Here is a 21,813-nt window from a genome sequence, read left to right as displayed (position 1 = left end):
CAGACAACGTATACTGGTGGTCACTGGTCAGCAAAACTCTGCACTGTACTCCTCCTATATAATACTGCTGGTCCCCAGTCCCCACAATAAAGCAGTGTGAGCACAGATATATGCAGCACACTGAGCATAGATATGGAGCGTTTTTCAGGCAGACAACGTATAATACTGGTGGTCACTGGTCAGCAAAACTCTGCACTGTACTCCTCCTATAATACTGCTGGTCCCCAGAATAAAGATATGCAGCCCCCTGAAACAAAGTGAGAGGACGCCAGCCACGTCCTCTCACTATCATTTCCAATGCACGAGTGAAAAATGGCGGCGACGCGCGGCTCCTTATATAGAATCCGAATCTCGTGAGAATCCGACAGCGGGATGATGACGTTCGGGCGCGCTCGGGTTAACCGAGCCATACGGGAGAATCCAAGTATGCCTCGGACCCGTGTAAAATGGGTGAAGTTCGGGGGGGTTCGGATTCCGAATAACCGAACCCGCTCATCTCTAATTCTAATGTAAAATATTACAAATGCATTTACTGTAGTAATAAAAAAAATCTATCTAGAATTTTCCCACAAAGGGCAGAGAAGAATACTTCTGAGCAGAGCCGGCCCTAATTAATATGATGCCCTAGGCAAGATTTTGGCTGGTGTCCCATAGCACCGCTGCTATTTCCGCCTCTGACCCTGCACCCCTTTCCCATCACCATTACCCCTCAGTCATTGCAATTCTCATTTTGGTGCTCCTACCCCCTGTATTTTAAATACGAACAGTGCGCACATTCGGTGTGCAGCTCAAAAAGGGGCATGTTCTGTTGGGAAAGGGGCATGGCCACACAATAATACACCCAATTCAAATTATGCCACATAGTAGTGCAACTTTTTCACATTATATCATGCAATAGTGTCCCTTATTCATGTTACATCACACAGTAATACCACTTTACCTTATATACATTACTAATCACAGTAATGCTCCTTATTCACAATACATGACACTGAATTGCTCCTTATTCACATTATACCACACCATGGGGGTCATTCCGAGTTGTTCGCTCGCAAGCTGCTTTTAGCAGCTTTGCACACGCTAAGCCGCCGCCTGCTGGGAGTGAATCTTAGCTTATCAAAATTGCGAACGAAAGATTAGCAGAATTGCGAATAGACACTTCTTAGCAGTTTCTGAGTAGCTCCAGACTTACTCGGCAGCTGCGATCAGTTCAGTCAGTGTCGTTCCTGGTTTGACGTCACAAACACACCCAGCGTTCGCCCAGACACTCCTCCGTTTCTCCAGCCACTCCCGCATTTTTCCCAGAAACGGCAGCGTTTTTTCACACACTCCCATAAAACGGCCAGTTTCCGCCCAGAAACACCCACTTCCTGTCAATCACATTACGATCACCAGAACGAAGAAAAAACCTCGTAATGCCGTGAGTAAAATACCTAACTGCATAGCAAATTTACTTGGCGCAGTCACACTGCGGACATTGCGCATGCGCATTAGCGACTAATCGCTCCGTTGCGGAAAAAAAATAACGAGCGAACAACTCGGAATGACCCCCCATATTGCTCTTTATGCACATTAGACCATACAGTAGTGCTCTTTCTACACGTTATGCCACACTGTAGAGCACCTTATACACACAATGCCACACATTAGTAATGCCTTTATACACATAATACCACACAGTAATGCCCCTTACACATGACACACATTATTAATGTCATTATAAACATAATGCACCTTACACATTATGCCAAATTTTAATAATTCCCTTATACACATAATGACACACATAATGCCCCTTACACATATGTCGCACATTATTAATGCATTTATACACATGACACACATATTGCCCCTTACACATATGTTGAACACTATTGCACAATGAACTTACTCACACACAGCACTCACATGTAAGAGGGGAGACGGCGGTGCGTGTGGTGGTACCTGCTGCCGTGCAGGTGTAGTTTCGGTACTCACCAGACGCCGCTCTCTCTCACCTTCAGGTACCGGAACCTTCAACGGACCTGGCTGAAATTCCTCTGTCGGACCCGGACACGATGACCTAGGAGGAAGGAGATTACTGAGTGCTGTCCTCCTAACTGTGGACCGAAACGCCCTCCGGAGCCGAGGAAAGTAGTGCTTTCGGGCTAGGTGAGGGTCATCCCAGGCGTCCGCCTCAGAGCCCGAATTTCACCTATTGGCACTCTCGCACCAGGTGGAAATTCTACCTTGCACCGGCGTGCAAGGCTCACCGTTCTCCCTGAAGGAAGGGAGACAGGTAGGGACACACAGACAGATGTTACTCACCGTCCTACGTCTTGTACTCCGATCTTCTCCACTTACAGGTCCCTTTAAGGAGGCAAAAAGAGAAACAGCCGTGCAGGGCCTAACTCTAATCTAGTGTGCGTCCGCTACACTAACTGCATAACAAAGCCCTCAAACTGGCTCAAGTGTAAGTGGTGCAACACAAACTATGCACAAACTCTATAACAACGTTTTGCCCTGCACGGTAACAACACACACATGGGAGTACAACATCAAACGGTGCTGTCCCTTTAAATCCCTACCGCTGAAAGGGGGGTGGGCGCCACACAGCCTGCCCACCTCCTGTACACTTCCGGGGCTCAGGTCAAGCGGACCTGCCTACCTAACACCTCAGGGTGGCCTGGGCCTAGTGCCCAGTGTCACCTTTATTCACCTTGTGGGGGCACTTACTCACTGGGCCTAGCGCCCCTGACTGCGCACAGGCTGGAGGCCTGACTTCACCCACGGGCCTAGTGCCCGCCTAACTCGTCGCTCGGGGGGTGACCTGGGCCTGGTGCCCAGGGTCACCTTATGTTCTCCTAATAGACCAAAAAAAAACACTAGGGCCTAATGCCCTCTAATGTCCCCACAGGCCTATTGCCTGGATTGCCCCAGGGCCTAGTGCCCACCTACTGCGCCGCTTAGGCGGCTTGGGCCTAACGCCCAAACCACCAACTGGGTATGTGTGCCCCTTCTCTCCGCGCCGGGCCACAGGCCGGGGGGAACCCCGACTGCGCGCAGCCTCGGACCCAGAGGAGCTGTTCGATTATACCCACGGGCCGGGAGGGCCCGACTGAATGCCAACAGGCCGGAAGGGCCTGACTTTACCCACGGGCCTAATGCCCGAACACCCGGTGGTCTAGTGGGGAACCACCCTACAAGAGGGTGGTGCTGGCCCAAGGCTTCTTACCCGCCTCGACGGGAGAGGCTGCAGAGGGGAGCTTCGTCAGCTCTTTTGCTTCCCTCTCTCTGCAGCACTCTCCGCCGGTCCTCCGCTGCTGGATTCCTGGCTCCGCCTCTTCTGTCTTCTCCGCGCTGGCTGCCGTCTACCTTCGTCGCTGGTTCTTCAGCCTCCTCCGGCGGCGCTGCTTCTCGTCTTCTCCCGCTGTCTTCTGGAGCTCTTCACTGCTCCGGCTCCGGCGCGAAACTGAGCTCCGCCGCCGCCCAGCGCCTGATATAAGCCGCTGGGAGGAGGCGGAGCCATGACGCGGCGGACTCCGATTGGTCCGCCACGGCGAGCACTGATTGGCCCGCCGCGGAGACTCCTCATTGGGCGCCAAACCGCGAGCCGCGATTGGCTCGCGTCCGGCGCCCAGCTCAAATCCTGGGGCGCTGATTGGAGGAACTTGGATCCTCTCGGATCCCAGTTCCTCCGTGCCCCGGCCTGACCGCCGTGCCGCCGCCTCACACACACACAGCACTCACACGACCTCTGCCTCTGCTTGGATACAGATGTGTCCTCATACATCTTGCCTCAATACGCCATGCTGCAGGAGATGCCTGGTGTGAGTCAGCTGGCAGCTCTGCTAACGTTGGGCACCTGTTTCTGCAGAAAATGCGTCTTATTTCCATTGCTATGTGACTAGGATGCCCAAGCAGCTTCTGCTGATTGATAATTAGCATGCCTATATTCTGTGTGCGACTGTGGCTGCATCTGCATACGAAATGCTGCATTACAGTGATTTCCAGGAATACACTGTAACATAGAATTTCATATGCAGATACAGCCGCAGTCACACACAGAATATAGGCATGCCACATATCATTTTAATCAGCAGAGTCTGCTTGTGCCCCTAGGCATACCAATTGCCCTAGCATTTGCCTAGTTTGCTATGCTATAGGGCCGGATCTGCTTCTGAGCAATATAGACCAGTAATATTTCTGATAGCTTAGCAGCACACAACATATGCCCCACGTGTCCCTCTCTTGGAACCAAGGTGGTCATTCCAAGTTGAACGCTAGCTGCATTTGTTTGCAGCGCAGCGATCAGGCTAAAAAATGGCAGTTCTGCGCATGCGTTTGCGGCGCAATGCGCACGCACGACGTACGGGCACAACAAACGATGCAGTTTTGCACAGGGTCTAGCGATGCATTTCAGTTGCACTGGTTGCTACAGAGTGATTGACATGAAGTGGGTGTTTCTGGGTGGCAACTGACCGTTTTCATGGAGTGTTCGGAAAAATGCAGGCATGCCAAGGAAAACGCAAGCGTGGCTGGGCGGGTGACGTCAAATCCGGAACTGAATAGTCTGAAGTGATCGCAAGTGCTGAGTAGGTTTTGAACTACTCTAAAACTACACAAAAAATATTTGTAGGCGCTCTGCGATACAACCGTTCGCACTTCTGCTAAGCTAAAAGACACTCCCAGTGGGCGGCGGCATAGCGTTTGCATGGCTGCTAAAAACTGCTAGCGAGCGATCATCTCGGAATGACCCCCCAAATCTCCCATCTGTCTTTTCTTGCAAATGTTCTGTATTTTGAACCCAATAAAAGACAGGACAAAAAGAGCAACACTACTTTTATATTTAGGGATGCTTACATTTTGCATTTTTAAATAACCCCTCCAGTCTGTGTATATTTTAAACGTGTGTGGTTCATCAAATCGACAGTATCTAGGTCGACAATGTTTAGGTCGACCACTATAGGTCGACAGTCACTAGGTCGACATGGATGGAAGGTCGACAGGGTTTCTAGGTCGACATGTGCTAGGTCGACAGGTCTAAAGGTCGACATGAGGATTTTTTTTTTGTGTGTGTCGTTTTCTTCGTAGAGTGACTGGGATCCCAAATTAGTGCACCGCGTCCCCTCGCATGGCTCGCTTCGCTCGCCATGCTTCAGGCATGGTGCCTTCGCTCCGCTACCGCTTCGCTCGGCACAGATTACCGTTCCAATCGTAGTCCACGTGGATCGTTAAGTATGAAAAAATTTAAAAAAAGAAAAAAAATTTGAAAAACTCATGTCGACCTTTAGACCTGTCGACCTAGCACATGTCGACCTAGAAACCCTGTCGACCTTCCATCCATGTCGACCTGGTGACTGTTGACCTATAGTGGTCGACCTAAACATTGTCGACCTAGATACTGTCGATCTTCAGACCGGATCCCATTTTAAACACTTCAGTCCTGATGCTGAGTTGGGTGCAAATCTGCATTACATGTATGTGAAAATACCGTAGACATACTTATTACAAAGGTTTTCTTAACATTTGTTTTAACAGCATAAATATATTCGTTTCTCGTGTATGAATGAAAGTAGCAAATAATGTATTCCAAAATATACCCACTAAATCATAGCGTATAGTACAGACACAGTTAATGTGGATAGCACTATGGCATTAATTATCATCTTCAGTCAGATATAGCTAGCTACTGCAGCCAACCATCATCATTAATATTATCAGTGCCTCTGTCCACCAGCTCTAAGGCTTGGTACATACTTATATAAATAGCTCTATATAGATTTAGATAAAAAAGAGTCAATTAAGCGCAGCTGGTACCAATCATATAAATAGATTTAGTGGTGTTACTCATAAGTACAAGGTATGCTGCTCCCAACAAATAATCTGCAATTATTCAAGTATTTTTGGTACACACTTGACTGATGGTTCAGCCGTAACCACGCCCCCTGAACGTATACCACACAATAGATGCTAATGGCAGTTATAGACTATGGGGGTCATTCCGAGTTGTTCGTTCGCAAGCTGCTTTTAGCAGCTTTGCACACGCTAAGCCGCCGCCTACTGGGAGTGAATCTTAGCTTATCAAAATTGCGAACGAAAGATTCGCAATATTGCGAAAAGACTTCTCTGTGCAGTTTCTGAGTAGCTCGAGACTTACTCTGCCAGTGCGATCAGTTCAGTGCTTGTCGTTCCTGGTTTGACGTCACAAACACACCCAGCGTTCGCCCAGACACTCCTCCGTTTCTCCAGCCACTCCCGCGTTTTTCCCAGAAACTGTAGCGTTTTTTCACACACACCCATAAAACGGCCAGTTTCCGCCCAGAAACACCCACTTCCTGTCAATCACACTCCGATCACCAGAACGAAGAAAAAACCTCGTAATGCCGTGAGTAAAATACCTAACTGCATAGCAAATTTACTTGGCGCAGTCGCACTGCGGACATTGCGCATGCGCATTTGCGACTAATCGCTCCGTTGCGAGAAAAAAATAACGAGCGAACAACTCGGAATGACCCCCCATGGGTGTGTAGTTCATGGTGCAGCTGCTCAAACTCTCCTTGGCAAATGAAATAAACTCTAATCTGTAATTTTGCAATATAACTACAGCAGCCAGTGTTGAAACGTGATTAATCATATTATGGTTAACAGTAATCTGGAGTCCAAAAGTAGGTTTCATTTTTACTGTACAACCTCCAACTTAGCACTTATCACCGTAGATAGTGTCGTAACTATAGAGGGTACGCTTGCTATGGGGCCTGGCCTTTTAGGGGGCCAGCTGGCACAGAAAGCTACCCACTGCAACATGCTTTTTCCCTGGAGGCGGAAACCGCTTTGCTCATACTGCACAGATCATGGGGCCACTGCGGAGTGTAGGTCATTTTACAGCGGTAGCATCCACATCCTCAGCAGCAGCCTGCACCAGAGTGTCAGAGGGAGGGTGTCTTCTTGACGGCAAACCAGAAGTCCCCAAGAGCGCTGAGCTCAGAAAGCAGGGCCAGCGAGGCAGAAAGCCAGAGCAGCATGGCAGAGTATGGGAGGTCGCTGTCTTTTCCAAGCAGTCTTGCTCTTCATTGACCATTAATGAAGAGCAAGCCTGGCTGTGTACAACCAGTGCTGTGTCTCCATGCAGTGCGAGAAGACCGGACAGCTGCACAGTGGACCCTCAGACATCTGTAAAGAGATGGAATTTTCACCATCAGTCAGAGCTCCGGGCTAGGTATTTTGTGACTCTCCTTCAGTGGGCCTGTCTATGGACCCATTCATTCTTCTATAATGCTGCTGCATATGCCACATTGTTGTATAATAGAGAGCTGTCAGTGAGCCAGTGAGCACTGCACTCTCAGTTAGTTCGGATCCATCACACCATATATATATAACCTGTCTCAATACCTACACAAAAACCAGGGGTGGCATGCATTAAGCATCACATTTTGAAAGTAATGCATCCCGCCACTCACTTCATGCATATCGGCATTTATAAATGTTGTATGCATGAAGATTTTAGGAAAGGACAACTCTCCTGATGAGAAATGTACTTTGCAATGTCGGGACTTGCAGGTGTTGGACCCAGGAGCCGGCTGCGCACACGAACTGCAGGGGATACTAAGAGGAATCTGATTAGATCCCTCTCAGGGGAAATTGCAAAGGGAAGCCCATAATATTCTACTGTATATTTCCATGAGTGACATCGCCAGCGAGGGCCATTCTGACGAATGTAGCATGGCCCCAGCTCACCCCCTCACTGCCAGCATCGGCAAGTGTGTATGCACTTGCCGATGGCCGCCCTGCTGCTGACATCATTTACTGTGTACCCAGCATAAGACTTCCAAATCCCTTGATGTACCCATCATAACATGAATTATTGATTGGACGTTTGATGATATGTGGCATAATGTGTAAGGGGCATTACAGTAGGGACATTACTGTGCGGCATTATGTGTATAAGAGGTGCTACTACTGTTTGGCATTATGCGTATAAGGTGCACTACTGTGTGACATAACATGAATAAGGGGTACTACTGTGTGGTGTAATGTGAATTAGATTTCACAACTGTGTGGGGTACACTACACTTCCCAGTGAGGCCATACCCCTTTAAACGTGCGCTCTCCTTACATAGTATATGGAGAGCGCCAATGCTCATCAGATGTCTAGTTACAGCTAGTTATAGCTCTGGTTCCAGCAGTGCCCTGGGGTTGGGGGGAGTAGGGGATAGGATAGAACTGGGACTGTGCCACTCACTGTGCCCGGAGTCTAGTGAAGAAACCAGTAGCTCTGCAGAGGCAGGCGGAAGACTGAATGGGCTGCTGTCACTGCAGCCAGGGCTCCTTGATGTGAATTATCCTCCTGAATTGTCTCTGAAGCCCCCCTTTCATCAGACTGCCGCTGGTGGTGATGTATGTATATACTCGTGTATATATATTTACTTTTCTGACTCCATGAATAAAATAATAGCTCAAGGGAAGCCATAGAAGTAGCATACCGGTATATAGGGGTATATGCAATTGCGGTCGAATTCCCGAAATTGTCGAATTTCGGGAATTTTTCGCCCAAAAAAAAAAATCGTCAATGCAATTCAGTGCTTTCCGTCCAAAAAACGGACTTTCAAAATTCGACTTTTTGAAATTCGACTTTTGTCAAATTCGACTTTTCTGCAATGATACAAGTGCTGCAATTCGACCAAAGTGTATTCAATTGAAGTTTGGAAATTCGACAACAGTGCTTTTAGACAGTAAATTCGACATTTTCAATCCGCCACACTTTGGTGGGTTAAACTAATAAAAAAAATTTAAAACATGTTTTTTTGTGTGTTTTTTTTATTGATAATAGCATATCTATTTATATTAGAAGGGATTAGGTACTTGGTTTGTCTTTTTTGGAGGCACAAGTATTATTTATATATTTTTTAAAATAATATTTTTTTATTATTATTATTTTTTAGATGGAATGTTAAAATCCCGGAAAAAAATGGCGTGGGGTCCCCCCTCCAAAGCATAACCAGCCTCGGGCTCATCGAGCTGGTCCTGGTTCTAAAAATGCGGGGGGGAAATTGACATGGGATCCCCCGTATTTTTAAAACCAGCACCGGGCTCTGTGCCTGATGCTGGTGCAATAAATACAGGGGACAAAAAGAGTAGGGGTCCCCCGTATTTTATACACCAGCATCGGGCTCCACTAGCTGGACAGATAATGCCACAGCCGGGGGTCACTTTTATACAGTGCCTTGTGGCCGTGGCATTAAATATCCAACTAGTCACCCCTGGCCGGGGTACCCTGGGGGAGTGGGGACCCCTTCAATCAAGGGGTCCCCCCCCAGCCACCCAAGGGCCAGGGGTGAAGCCCGAGGCTGTCCCCCCCATCCAAGGGCTGCGGATGGGAGGCTGATAGCCTTGAGGAAAATGACAGAATATTGTTTTTTTTTTTTTTAGTAGTACTACAAGTCCCAGCAAGCCTCCCCTGCAAGCTGGTACTTGGAGAACCACAAGTACCAGCATGCGGGAGAAAAACGGGCCCGCTGGTACCTGTAGTACTACTGGAAAAAAAATACCCAAATAAAAACAGGAGACACACACCGTGACAAGTACAACTTTATTACACACTGCCGACACACACATACTTACCTATGTTGACACGAAGCAGTCGGTCCTCTTCTCCAAGTAGAATCCACGGGTACCTGAAAATAAAAGATAATTATACTCACCTGAACCATGGTCCAGAGATAAATCCACGTACTTGTCAAAAAAAGAAAACGAACACCCGACCAGCGTACTGAAAGGGGTCCCATGTTGACACATGAGACCCCTTTCCCCGAATGCAGAGAGACCCCCCCGTGACTGCTGTCACTGAAAGGTCTCGTAAGCCAATCAGCGAGTGCAACGTCCTTGCACTCTGCTGATTGGCTCTGTGCGCGTCTGAGCTGTCAGCGCATCGCACAGCTCCCTCCATTATATTCAATGGTGGGAACTTTGCGGCTAGTGGTGGGGTCACCCGCGGTCAGCGGCTGACCGCGGTTAACCCCACCGCTGACGGCAAAGTTCCCACCATTGAAAGTAATGGAGAGGCTTTGCGATGCGCTGTCTGACCTCAGACGCGAGACAGCCAATCAGGTAAGCGCCACGAAGTAGCGCTTCCTGATTGGCTGAAGGGACCTCAGTGACAGGAGTCATGTGGGGTCCCGGCATTCGTGGAAAGGGGTCTCATGTGTCAACATGGGACCCCTTTCAGTCCGTTGGTACGGGTGTGCGTGTTTTTATTTTGCCAAGTACGAGGATTTTATCTCTGGACGTGGATTTATCTCTGGACACTGGCAGGTGAGTATAATTTTTTTCACAGGTACCCTCGGATCGTCGGAGACTGTGGCAGTCGGCGTGTCAACATAGGTAAGTATGTGTGTGTCGGCAGTGTTTAATAAAGTTGTACTTGTCACGGTGTTTGTCTCCTGTTTTTATTTGGGTATTTTTTTTCCAGTAGTACTACAGGTACCAGCGGGCCCGTTTTTCTCCCGCATGCTAGTACTTGTGGTTCTCCAAGTACCAGCTTGCGGGGGAGGCTTGCTGGGACTTGTAGTACTATTGGAAAAAACAATATTCTGTCATTTTACTCAAGGCTATCAGCCTCCCATCCGCAGCCAATGGATGGGGGGGACAGCCTCGGGCTTCACCCCTGGCCCTTGGGTTGCTGGGGGGGGGACCCCTTGATTGAAGTGGTCCCCACTCCCCCAGGGTACCCCGGCCAGGGGTGACTAGTTGGATATTTAATGCCACGGCCGCAGGGCACTGTATAAAAGTGACCCCCGGCTGTGGCATTATCTGTCCAGCTAGTGGAGCCCGATGCTGGTGTAAAAAATACGGGGGACCCCTACTCTTTTTGTCCCCCGTATTTTTTGCACCAGGCGCAGAGCCCGGTGCTGGTTTTAAAAATACGGGGGATCCCCTGTCAATTTTCCCCCCGCATTTTTAGAACCAGGACCAGCTCGAAGAGCCCGAGGCTGGTTATGCTTTGGAGGGGGGGACCCCACGCCATTTTTTTCCGGGTTTTTCCCGTTTTTTTAAATCGCGGCAAAATCTGGCAAATCGGACGTTTTTCGCCCGCGGGACTGTCGAATACGTTTTTCATTTAATATGGTGAATTCCGGAAGCCACCTGCCGGAATTCACCTGTCGAATTGTGTCGAATTAAAAAACGGCGCTAATTTGCCGCGATTCGCCGCTAATTGCATATACCTAATAGACTTTAGTAAGGCATTTGCCATTGTCCCACATCACTAAATAAACTTGAAAGTGTGGGATTGGATTATAAAACAGTTAAATAGATAAACTGGTTACAGGATAGGAAACAGTTGTAGTAAATTAAGTACATTCACAGGAGGGAAATGTTACCAGTGGAGTACCCCAGAGATCTGTTTTTGGACCAATGCTTTTTCATATCTTTATTGGTGACATTGCAGATGGTATTGAAGGGAAAGTATGCCTTTTTGCAGATGATACAAAGTAGGCAACACGGTAGACACACCAGGTGGGATAAAACAAAGGACTGATGACCTAGGTAGTCTTAAGCAATGGTCAAGAACACGGCATCTACAGTTTAATGCTAAAAAGTGCTAAACCATGCACTCGGGTCTCAAAAACCCAAAGGCTAAGTATATTATCGGGAGTACTATAATGGAAACTACTGAGGAGGTAAGGGATTTAGGAGTCACTATTTCAAGTGACTTAAAGGAGGGGAAGCAATGAAACAAAGCAAAGAGGAAGGATAGTCAGATACTTGGTTGCATAGGGAGAGGAATCAGCAGCATGAAAAAAAGAAGTAATAATGCCACTGTATAGGTCATTGGTATGCCTCATCGGGAATACTGTGTCCAGTTCTGGAGGCCAGGATGGTCATTCCAAGTTGTTCGCTCGCTGCTATTTTTAGCAGAATTGCTAATAGGCTAAAATCCGGCAGTTCTGCGCATGCGTATACACAGCAGGGCGCACGCGTTAAGCAATTTACACAAAACTATGCTATTATACTCACGGGCGAACAAAGCTTTTCAATCGCTCTGCTGATCGTAGTGTGATTGACAGGAAGTGGGTGTTTCTGGGCGGAAACTGGCCGTTTTCAGGGAGTGTGCTAAAAAACGCAGACGTGCCAGGTAAAAACGCAGGAGTGGCTGGAGAAACGGAGGAGTGGCTGGCCGGACGCTGGGCGTGTTTGTGACGTCAAACCAGGAACTAAACGGACTGAGGTGATCACAATCTAGGAGTAGGTCTGGAGCTACTCAGAAACTGCAAGGAAATACTTAATAGCAGAATTGCTAATCTTTCGTTAGCAATTCTGCTATGCTAAGATACACTCCCAGAGGGCGGCGGCTTTGTGTTTGCATTTCTGCTAAAAGTAGCTAGTGAGCGAACAACTCGGAATGAGGGCCCATATCTCCAGAAGGAAATTAATACATTAGCAAGCAGTGGCGTAACTAGAAATGTTTCTACCACAAGCCAAAACATTCTGTGGTGCCCCCCGATAATTGCCACTAGTAAAGTGATGCATCTGTGCACGCCTCAGGCGCGCGCCGCAAAAAGGGGCATGGTCTTGCTGAAATGGCCGTGGCTTTGCATAAAGGGGCGTGGCATTGCAGGAAAAGACTACCTTATACCCCAGTTTTGCAACCTGCACGCCCAGACGTTGACCACCACAGGAAAAAATAAATAATCCTGATTCATGCCCCTTACATTATTTGTCATTTTTCCTCCTTATAGTAATGCCCAGTATACATTATGCCACATAGCGTAATGGTCCTTAGACATTATGCCACACACAGTAATGCCCATGACACAATATGCCACACATCATAATGCCCCCGACACATTATGCCACACACCGTAATGCCTATGACACATTATGACACACATCGCAATGCCCGTTATACATTATGCTACACACTGCAATGCCCCTGATACATTATAGCACATACAATGCCTGTGACACATTATGACACACACTGCAATGTCCGTGATACATTATGCCACACACTGTAATGACCCAGAAACATAATACCACATACCACAATGCCCGTGATATAGTATACCACACACCGTAATGCCTGTGACACATACCGCAATGCCCGTTATACCCTATGCCACACCGCAATGCCTGTTATACATTATGCCACACACTGCAATGCCCCTGAGACATTATACCACATACCACAATGCCCGTGATATAGTATGCCACACACCGTAATGCCTGTGACACATTATGACACACCGCAATGTCCGTGATACATTATGCCACACACCGCAATGCCCATTACACATTAAGTCCTACAGTAAGGCTTAAAATTACCTTTAAATTACCTGCTCGTTGCCAGGGGTTTCATGCTCTTGGTTCCATGCACGGTGCCATGGGTTTTCATGCTCAGGGTGTCATGCTCGTTGCCAGGGGTTTCATGCGGTAGGTGTTATGCTTGTTGCAAGAGGTATCATGTGCTGGATTTCAAGCTTGTTGCCAGGGGGTAATATTCGTTGCCAGGGGTTTCATGCACTGGGTGTCATGCTTGTTGCCAGGGATTTCATGAGCTGGGTGTTGTGCTTGTAACCAGGGGGTAATGCTTGTTGCTAGGGATGTGCTCCCAGTGCCACATATGCCCCCGGTGCCAGATATTCCCCAACACCCTCCCGAATCCACGAGCTCCCCAGCTGCTGTGAGTTTTGGTAAGGATACAGAGGGCACAGTGCGCGGCTCTCCTGTGTATCCCTCCTGTGTCTCCAGTGGCGTGTCTGTCAAATGAAGTGCCGGTTTGTGAGCCAATCAGCGCTCACAAACCGGCACTTCATTTAACAGACACGCCGCTGCCGCCGGAGACGCATGAGGGACACACAGGAGAGGCGCGCACTGTGCCCTCTGTGTCCTTCCCAAAACAGCAGCAATCAGAGGCGACAGCAGCGACAGAGCCCCCCGCAGCCCTGCGCCTCCAAGCGACCGCAGTGGCTGCGGGGCCCTAGTTACGCTACTGTTAGCGAGCGTACAAAGAAGAGGAACTAAAATGGTGCATGGCTTACTTCACAAAACATACCCAGAAAGACTAAAATGACTTCACGGAAAGGGTAGTGGATAAGTGGAATAGCCTCCCATCAGAAGTGGTAAGAGGCTAAGGCAGTAGAGCAATTTAAACATGCTTGGGATAGGCATTTGAATATCCTTGCAAAGAACTAAGGATCAAAAAGGGTTCAGATAACCTAAAGGATAAAAAAAGGGTCAGATTAGATGGGCCAAGTGGTTTTTATCTCCGATCAAATATTATATATGTGTGTGTATATAAGAGATGAGCGTGTTCGGTTCGTCGAGATCCGAACCCCCCCGAACTTCACCTATTTTACACGGGTCCGAGGCAGCCTCGGATCTTCCCGCCTTGCTCGGTTAACCCGAACGAGGCCGAACGTCATCATCCCGCTATCGGATTCTCGCGAGATTCGTATTCCATATAAAGAGCCGCGCGCCGCCGCCATTTTCACTCGTGCATTGGAGATTGAACGGAGAGGACGTGGCTACGTTCTCTGCCTGAAAAGCTCCATATCTGTGCTCAGTGTGCTGCAAATATCTGTGCTCAGTGTGCTGCAAATATCTGTGCTCAGTGTGCTGCAAATATCTACGTTCTCTGCCTGAAATGCTCCATATCTGTGCTCAGTGTGCTGCAAATATCTACGTTCTCTGCCTGAAAAGCTCCATATCTGTGCTGCAAATATCTGTGCTCAGTGTGCTGCATTGTGGGGACCACCAGTATATAATTATAGTAGTACAGTACAGTAGGCCATTGCTGTATCTTGCAGCTCCGTGTCAGACTCAGTTCCAGACAGTATCCTGATCATCAGTGCTCAATATCTGCTGCATTGTTGTGTGACCAGTATATACTATATATATTATATATAGTAGTACAGTGCAGTATTTTGGTGACCACCAGTATAGTAGTACAGTACAGTAGTCCATTGCTGTATCTTGCAGCTCCGTGTCACTTCAAGTATCCATATCTGTGCTGCATTGTTTGTGAGCAGTATAGTAGTACAGTGCAGCATTTTGGTGACCACCAGTATATATAGTAGTACAGTACAGTAGGCCATTGCTGTATCTTGCAGCTCCGTGTCACTTCAAGTATCCATATCTGTGCTGCATTGTTTGTGAGCAGTATAGTAGTACAGTACAGCATTTTGGGGACCACCAGTATATATATAGTAGTACAGTACAGTAGGCCATTGCTGTATCTTGCTGCTCTGTGTCACTTCTAGTATCCTGATCAGTACTTAATATCTGTGCTCAGTGTCAGTGCTGCATTGTGGTGACCAGTATACTACAGTACAATAGTCCAGTGCTGTTCTTGCTGCTCAGTGTCAGTTCTCCGTAGTATCATCAGTGATCAGTATAATCAGTGCTCAGTATAATCAGTTCTCAGTATAATCAGTGCGCTGTTAGACGTGTGTCCATTCTCCGCCATTAGTGCATTGGGATTTAGACAATTGATGAAGTTATTGTGTCCCCGGTACAAAATCCCATCTAGATTCCACTTCACTAGGCAGGCGATAGCAAGATTTTACCAATTAATATCAGTGATTTATAATTAATTATTAATTACAGTGATCTTGCCAAATGATTCCAGTGATTTTGTCATTTTCTTCCAGTGATTTGGACCAATAATACCATTGATTAGAACGAATAATTCCTGTGATTTTGTCATTTTCTTCCAGTGATTTGGACCAATAATACCATTGATTAGAAGAAATAATTCCTGTGATATTGAGGTGTTTGTGTCACTTAGCTTAGCAGTCCAGCGACCACAGTGCACCTCTTTTTCTCTTTTCTTTGCATCATGTGCTGTTTGGGGCCAATTTTTTTAAGTGCCATCCTGTCTGCCACTGCAGTGCCACTCCTAGATGGGCCAGGTGTTTGTGCCGCCCACTTGGGTCGCTAGGCTTAGTCATCCAGCGACCTTGGTGCAAATTTTAGGACTAAAAATAATATTGTGAGGTGTGAGGTGTTCAGAATAGACTGGAAATGAGTGGAAATTATGGTTATTGAGGTTAATAATACTATAGGATCAAAATTACCCCCAAATTCTATGATTTAAACTGTTTTTGAGGGTTTTTTTTTTAAAATAACAACCGAATCCAAAACACACCCGAATCCAACAAAAAAAATTTATGTGTGTGTCGGCAGTGTGTAATAAAGTTGTACTTGTCACGGTGTGTGTCTCCTGTTTTTATTTGGGTATTTTTTTCCCAGTAGTACTACAGGTACCAGCGGGCCCGTTTTTCTCCCGCATGCTGGTACTTGTGGTTCTCCAAGTACCAGCTTGCAGGGGAGGCTTGCTGGGACTTGTAGTACTACTAAAAAAAAAAACAATATTCTGTAATTTTCCTCAAGGCTATCAGCCTCCCATCCGCAGCCCTTGGATGGGGGGGACAGCCTCGGGCTTCACCCCTGGCCCTTGGGTGGCTGGGGGGGGACCCCTTGATTGAAGGGGTCCCCACTCCCCCAGGGTACCCCGGCCAGGGGTGACTAGTTGGATATTTAATGCCACGGCCGCAAGGCACTGTATAAAAGTGACCCCCGGCTGTGGCATTATCTGTCCAGCTAGTGGAGCCCGATGCTGGTGTATAAAATACGGGGGACCCCTACTCTTTTTGTCCCCTGTATTTATTGCACCAGCATCAGGCGCAGAGCCCGGTGCTGGTTTTAAAAATACGGGGGATCCCATGTCAATTTCCCCCCCGCATTTTTAGAACCAGGACCAGCTCGATGAACCCGAGGCTGGTTATGCTTTGGAGGGGGGACCCCACGCCATTTTTTTCCGGGATTTTAACATTCCATCTAAAAAATAATAATAATAAAAAAATATTATTTTAAAAAATATATAAATAATACTTGTGCCTCCAAAAAAGACAAACCAAGTACCTAATCCCTTCTAATATAAATAGATATGCTATTATCAATAAAAAAAAAACACAAAAAAACATGTTTTAAATTTTTTTTATTAGTTTCACCCACCAAAGTGTGGCGGATTGAAAATGTCGAATTTACTGTCTAAAAGCACTGTTGTCGAATTTCCAAACTTCAATTGAATACACTTTGGTCGAATTGCAGCACTTGTATCATTGCAGAAAAGTCGAATTTGACAAAAGTCCATCCATTTTAAATGCAGCAGCGAGGCTAATCTTCTTCACTAGACGTTCATCATCTACAGATCCGCTCTTTCAGTCCCTCCATTGGTTACTGGTATTCCACGGTATTAAATATAATATACTTTTACTTACATACAAGGTTATTAACCAAACTGCACCAACATACATCTCTTCACTTATCTCAAGATATCTTCATAACCGACCTCTTCTCTCTGCACAAGATCTGCGTCTCTCATCCACACGTATTACTTGTTCCCACTCAAAATTACAGGACTTTATCCGGGCTTCACCCACTCTGTGGAATGCCCTCCCATGCACAATAAGACTCTCCTCTAGTCTCCAAACCTTTAAACGTTCCCTGAAAACTCACCTCTTCAGTCAATCCTATCAAATTCCAGACCCACCCACATAACCTTCAGTGCTTCCCTATCTAATTACATCCTCTCTGTATAGTACACATAACCTCACATATTTTGTCTTTCTTTACTCTCACACCCTCCTGACACTTGGCCAACATTGCAGGGTGATCATATCATACAACCCATTAAGAACCTAGCAATCTGGTGGACCATTATGCAATAGGTAGCATCTATCCTTGTGTATCAATGCCTAATATATTACAGATAAAAAACTTAAATGCAGCACCTCCAATGACTGAGAATATGAGCATCTGGGGTATTCCCTGCTCAAAAATAGCAAATCTTGAACTAGAAAATGACAGGTATTACTTTGATTAGGGCTATTGTTTGATCCTTTGAACGCATGCTATTCTTTCCAACAGTTAAAAATGTATTATGTCATTATGGTATGACTTTTACCCTGAATATTCTACACTGACCAGATTGAGATGATTTTATATTTTTTTTATCTTTTCAAAGCATAGTAATAGGATTCGATTTCTGTATAATAAAACAAAAAATCAAAACTCACTTAAGGCACCCATTAGCTGATGAAGAGCGTCATATGGCCAGATTCAGAGACGGACGCTAAATACATAGTAGATGCGTCTTTGGACACAGCTGCTGTGTGAAAATATGTAAAAGCAGCAGGAGGCGTCTGTAGTAGAAAGACATACCAACTTTTTACATTACAGGGTCTGGGCGCTTGCTTGGCCCGAATAGGGGGCATGGCCTGTGGTGGGAGGGGCGTGGTCTCACCTGAGTGGGCGTGGCCTTGTCAAACTGACCCATTTTCTGTCATTTTGGGGGGTGCCCAGCTCTCCCCGAGCAGCTGGGCAGCCCCTTGCTCCCCTCCAGCACGGAATAGATGCCGTCAGATCATATACATGAACACTGGTTATCTGAATAACCCTCAGATTACCCCGGATGGCCATGTAATTCTTCCAGGGCTAGTGACATGCTCAGATTATTGGGCTGACATGCCCCAGTTTTCTGTAACACTGTCCATCACTACCTCTGACCCCAAACAGCCACAGCATGTCAATCACGCTGCGGCTTAGGGAGCACTGTGATCATTGCTGCAGACACAGATCTGCACATGTGCACTACAGATCCTGTGCATACGCAGATCGACAAACATCAGAGATGTATGTAAACCTAGGGGCAGATTTAGGGGTGAGGGCACCCCTAGGCACAACAGTAACGGCCGCCCCCTGCCTGGCTAATTTTATTATTTTATTGATTGGTTATAAGCCCTCATTTCATGATAGTCAATTTAACAGAATAATAAAAACAGACTATGATTTTAATTATGTATGCATACATAAGTAGGACAGCTTACAGGGGCAGTATGTGCATGTCCTACCTACAGGGATGTAGCTAGGTGCCATGGTGCCCGGAGAAAGGTTATGTTTCGGCGCACCCTGCCCTGTACGGAATTGGGGGCCTGGCCAACATGTGGTGGCATGTTATATTTGAAAATAAAAAATATTTAAAAATTCCAAATTGGTGACAGGGCCGGTTCTAGACCTTGTAGAGCTCTGGGCACCCCCCCCCCCCAAGCTTAAAACAGGGACAGTGAGTGGCGCAGGCACGCTACAAATATATAGGGTCGTGGCTTCATGGGGTAGAGGTGTGACCGCAGAATAGTACCAATTCACATTACACTGCACAGTAGTTTCCGTTATTCACGTTACACCACACAGTAGAGACGCTTATATATGTTACAACACTCAGTAAAGCCACTTATATACGTTACACCACAGTAGAGCCCCTTATACATGTTACGCCACACAGTAGAGCCGATTATATACGTTACACCACAGTAGAGCTCCGTATACACGTTACGCCGCACAGTAGAGCTGATTATATAAGTTACACCACAGTAGAGTCGCTTATACACGTTAAACCACAAAGAGCCATTTATACATGTTATGTTGCAGCTTCTAACGCAGAGAGAAGTGCTTGCAGCAGCAGCAGCAGCTGGGGCATAGAGAGGTGCTGCAGCATCAATGTAGAGAGAGGTGCTGTAGCATCCTGGGCAGAGACGGGTGCTGCAACAGCTGGGGCAGAGAGAGGTCTGCAGCAGCCGAGGCAGAAAGTGGTGCTATAGCATCCGGGGCAGACTGAGGTGCTGCAGCAGCCGGGGCAGAGAGAGGTGCTACAACATTCAGGGCAGAGAGAGGTGCTGCAGCAGCCTGGGCAGAAAGAGGTGCTGCAGCAGTGAAGGCTGCACGACAAAAGTAACCCAGCTGCACAGCTACAAGTAGACAGTGAGACATATAAAGAAGGTGAGCAGAGCTCCGGCATGTGCTGGATGTCAGTGTCTCCTGCTGTCACCATTGGCCTGACCTGTTCCCCACCTAGTGTCTGAGTCTGAGTCAGTATTCACCCCATCTGCGCCCTCTAACGTCTTTGGCGCTCGGAGCTTGCGCTCCACTGGAGCCACCCTCACTACACCCCTGCCTACCTGTTTACACTCCATTCAAAATGGCATATGGTACAGTACAGTGGAAATATTTTGCAGTTGCTGGTACTCTTTGGGCTGACAGTACCAACACAAGCATCCAAGTGTCGCTCCCAACAAGTGCCGTCCTTAGGCACAAGCCTCACATGCCTAATGGGAAATTCGCCACTACGTAAATCATCAGTTTTTTTTATACATCTGTGAATTAGGCCCCTTGTAATATAAGACAGATATGTTTCTTTTCATTATCATCTGTGAGAGCTCAAAAAGAGGGAATACACAAGTGGACTTCACCCATTCCTCCTCTTCATATCAAAATTAAAAAAGTCCCTCACATTTTCTATTGTGACAAGCAAGTGACCTTTGCAGCAGTGGGAACTCTTAAACAAATTGCGGTGTTTATATTGAGTTTTTGGAAACTGATTTGCATACTACTATTACGACATGTATAGAAAAATAGACAGTCATTGAGCACAAATAAATATACAGCTGCATTAAAGGGCACTAGGCTTCCCACAAAACCCAAACAGAAATAGTAAGCCGAAGCAGGTGAGTCTGTGGCTGCTAACACATCCACATAGCTGTACTGCCCGGTGTCCTACTCAATGTGTTTCACATCGAGTTTCCAGCTGAAGTTATGAAGCAGGAGGTTCCAGTGTTCAGGAAATCATCCACATGTCCCCATAGTTGGACGACAGTCTTTAGAAATTTGTATTATTTCCAATAAAACACTAATGCAAGTCCTTTATTACGCTATGGTGTGATATATTTGTATTATACGATATACATCAAGGAATCCAAACACCAAGATCCCACTATCACAATTGTGTTAGCACCTGCAGAGTCATCTTCTTTGATTTACTATTATTATTAGGAAAGTGCTTGAGAATGGTTTATCTACAGACAGATTAGCCTGGATTTGGCATAGTCCTTTCCGCTGATATTTGTTTCACATTCAGGATTTTCAATTCTAGATGCTTTGTGAGCATTGGGTAGACACAGGTCTTGATGGCATATTATTGCTTTGCCTTACTTGGCTCCCTTGATTTCTCAACCCTCCCCTACACTCCCAGGAGCCCCTCTTGTGGTGTGGAGCGAGTCCTTGATATTGTTTATCCTTGGATAGACAGTTGGACATTATTTCCACCACCATGCATCTGGTAAACAAGTTATTTTATTTATTTCCCATGCAGCCCCTACAAGCTGGTAAGGGCTGTCGTAATATCAGGGTTGCGGTTTCACATGGGAAGCACCCTCTGTTGTCGTGGTCGGACTGGCAGTCCCAGAGGGAGAAGACTACTCTTCGATAGTCTGTCAGGATGTGATTAGCAGGGAGTGTTTCCAATGGGAAGCCACCACACATCTAGGCAGGGCCGGCCCAAGCTGAAAAAATTTGGTACACAAATTTAGATTTTGGCGCCCCTCCTTAATTTAAAATAAGGTTAGTGCATTACAGTAGTGTCCATCAGTCACATTACACCACACAGTAGTACCCCTTATATATGTTAGGGCCCCTTACACACATTCCACCACAGTAGAGGTGGGAGGGAGTGCCCAGCTGAAAACCATGGCTTCTGTACACAGCACACACATCAGTGGCCTATCTAATACATGATAACATCATATGTGTAGGGTGGCTGCTAGCATACTGCACACCAGGCACACATGGAGATGGCTCACTGGAGGGCTGCATGCATTCATTCCCACAATACAGACCATCTGCAATGAGAGAGAGACAGGGACAGCAGGGGCCACAGTAACAGCAGGTGGGAGGTGTGTGGTTTCCTGTTACCAGGCACAGGGGAGCAGCCCAGCCTCA

The sequence above is a fragment of the Pseudophryne corroboree genome, chromosome 1 (genome assembly GCF_028390025.1).
Source record: "Pseudophryne corroboree isolate aPseCor3 chromosome 1, aPseCor3.hap2, whole genome shotgun sequence".
NCBI lineage: Eukaryota > Metazoa > Chordata > Amphibia > Anura > Myobatrachidae > Pseudophryne > Pseudophryne corroboree.
The sequence above is the reverse complement of the archived record's forward strand: the minus strand, read 5'-3'. Positions refer to the sequence as shown.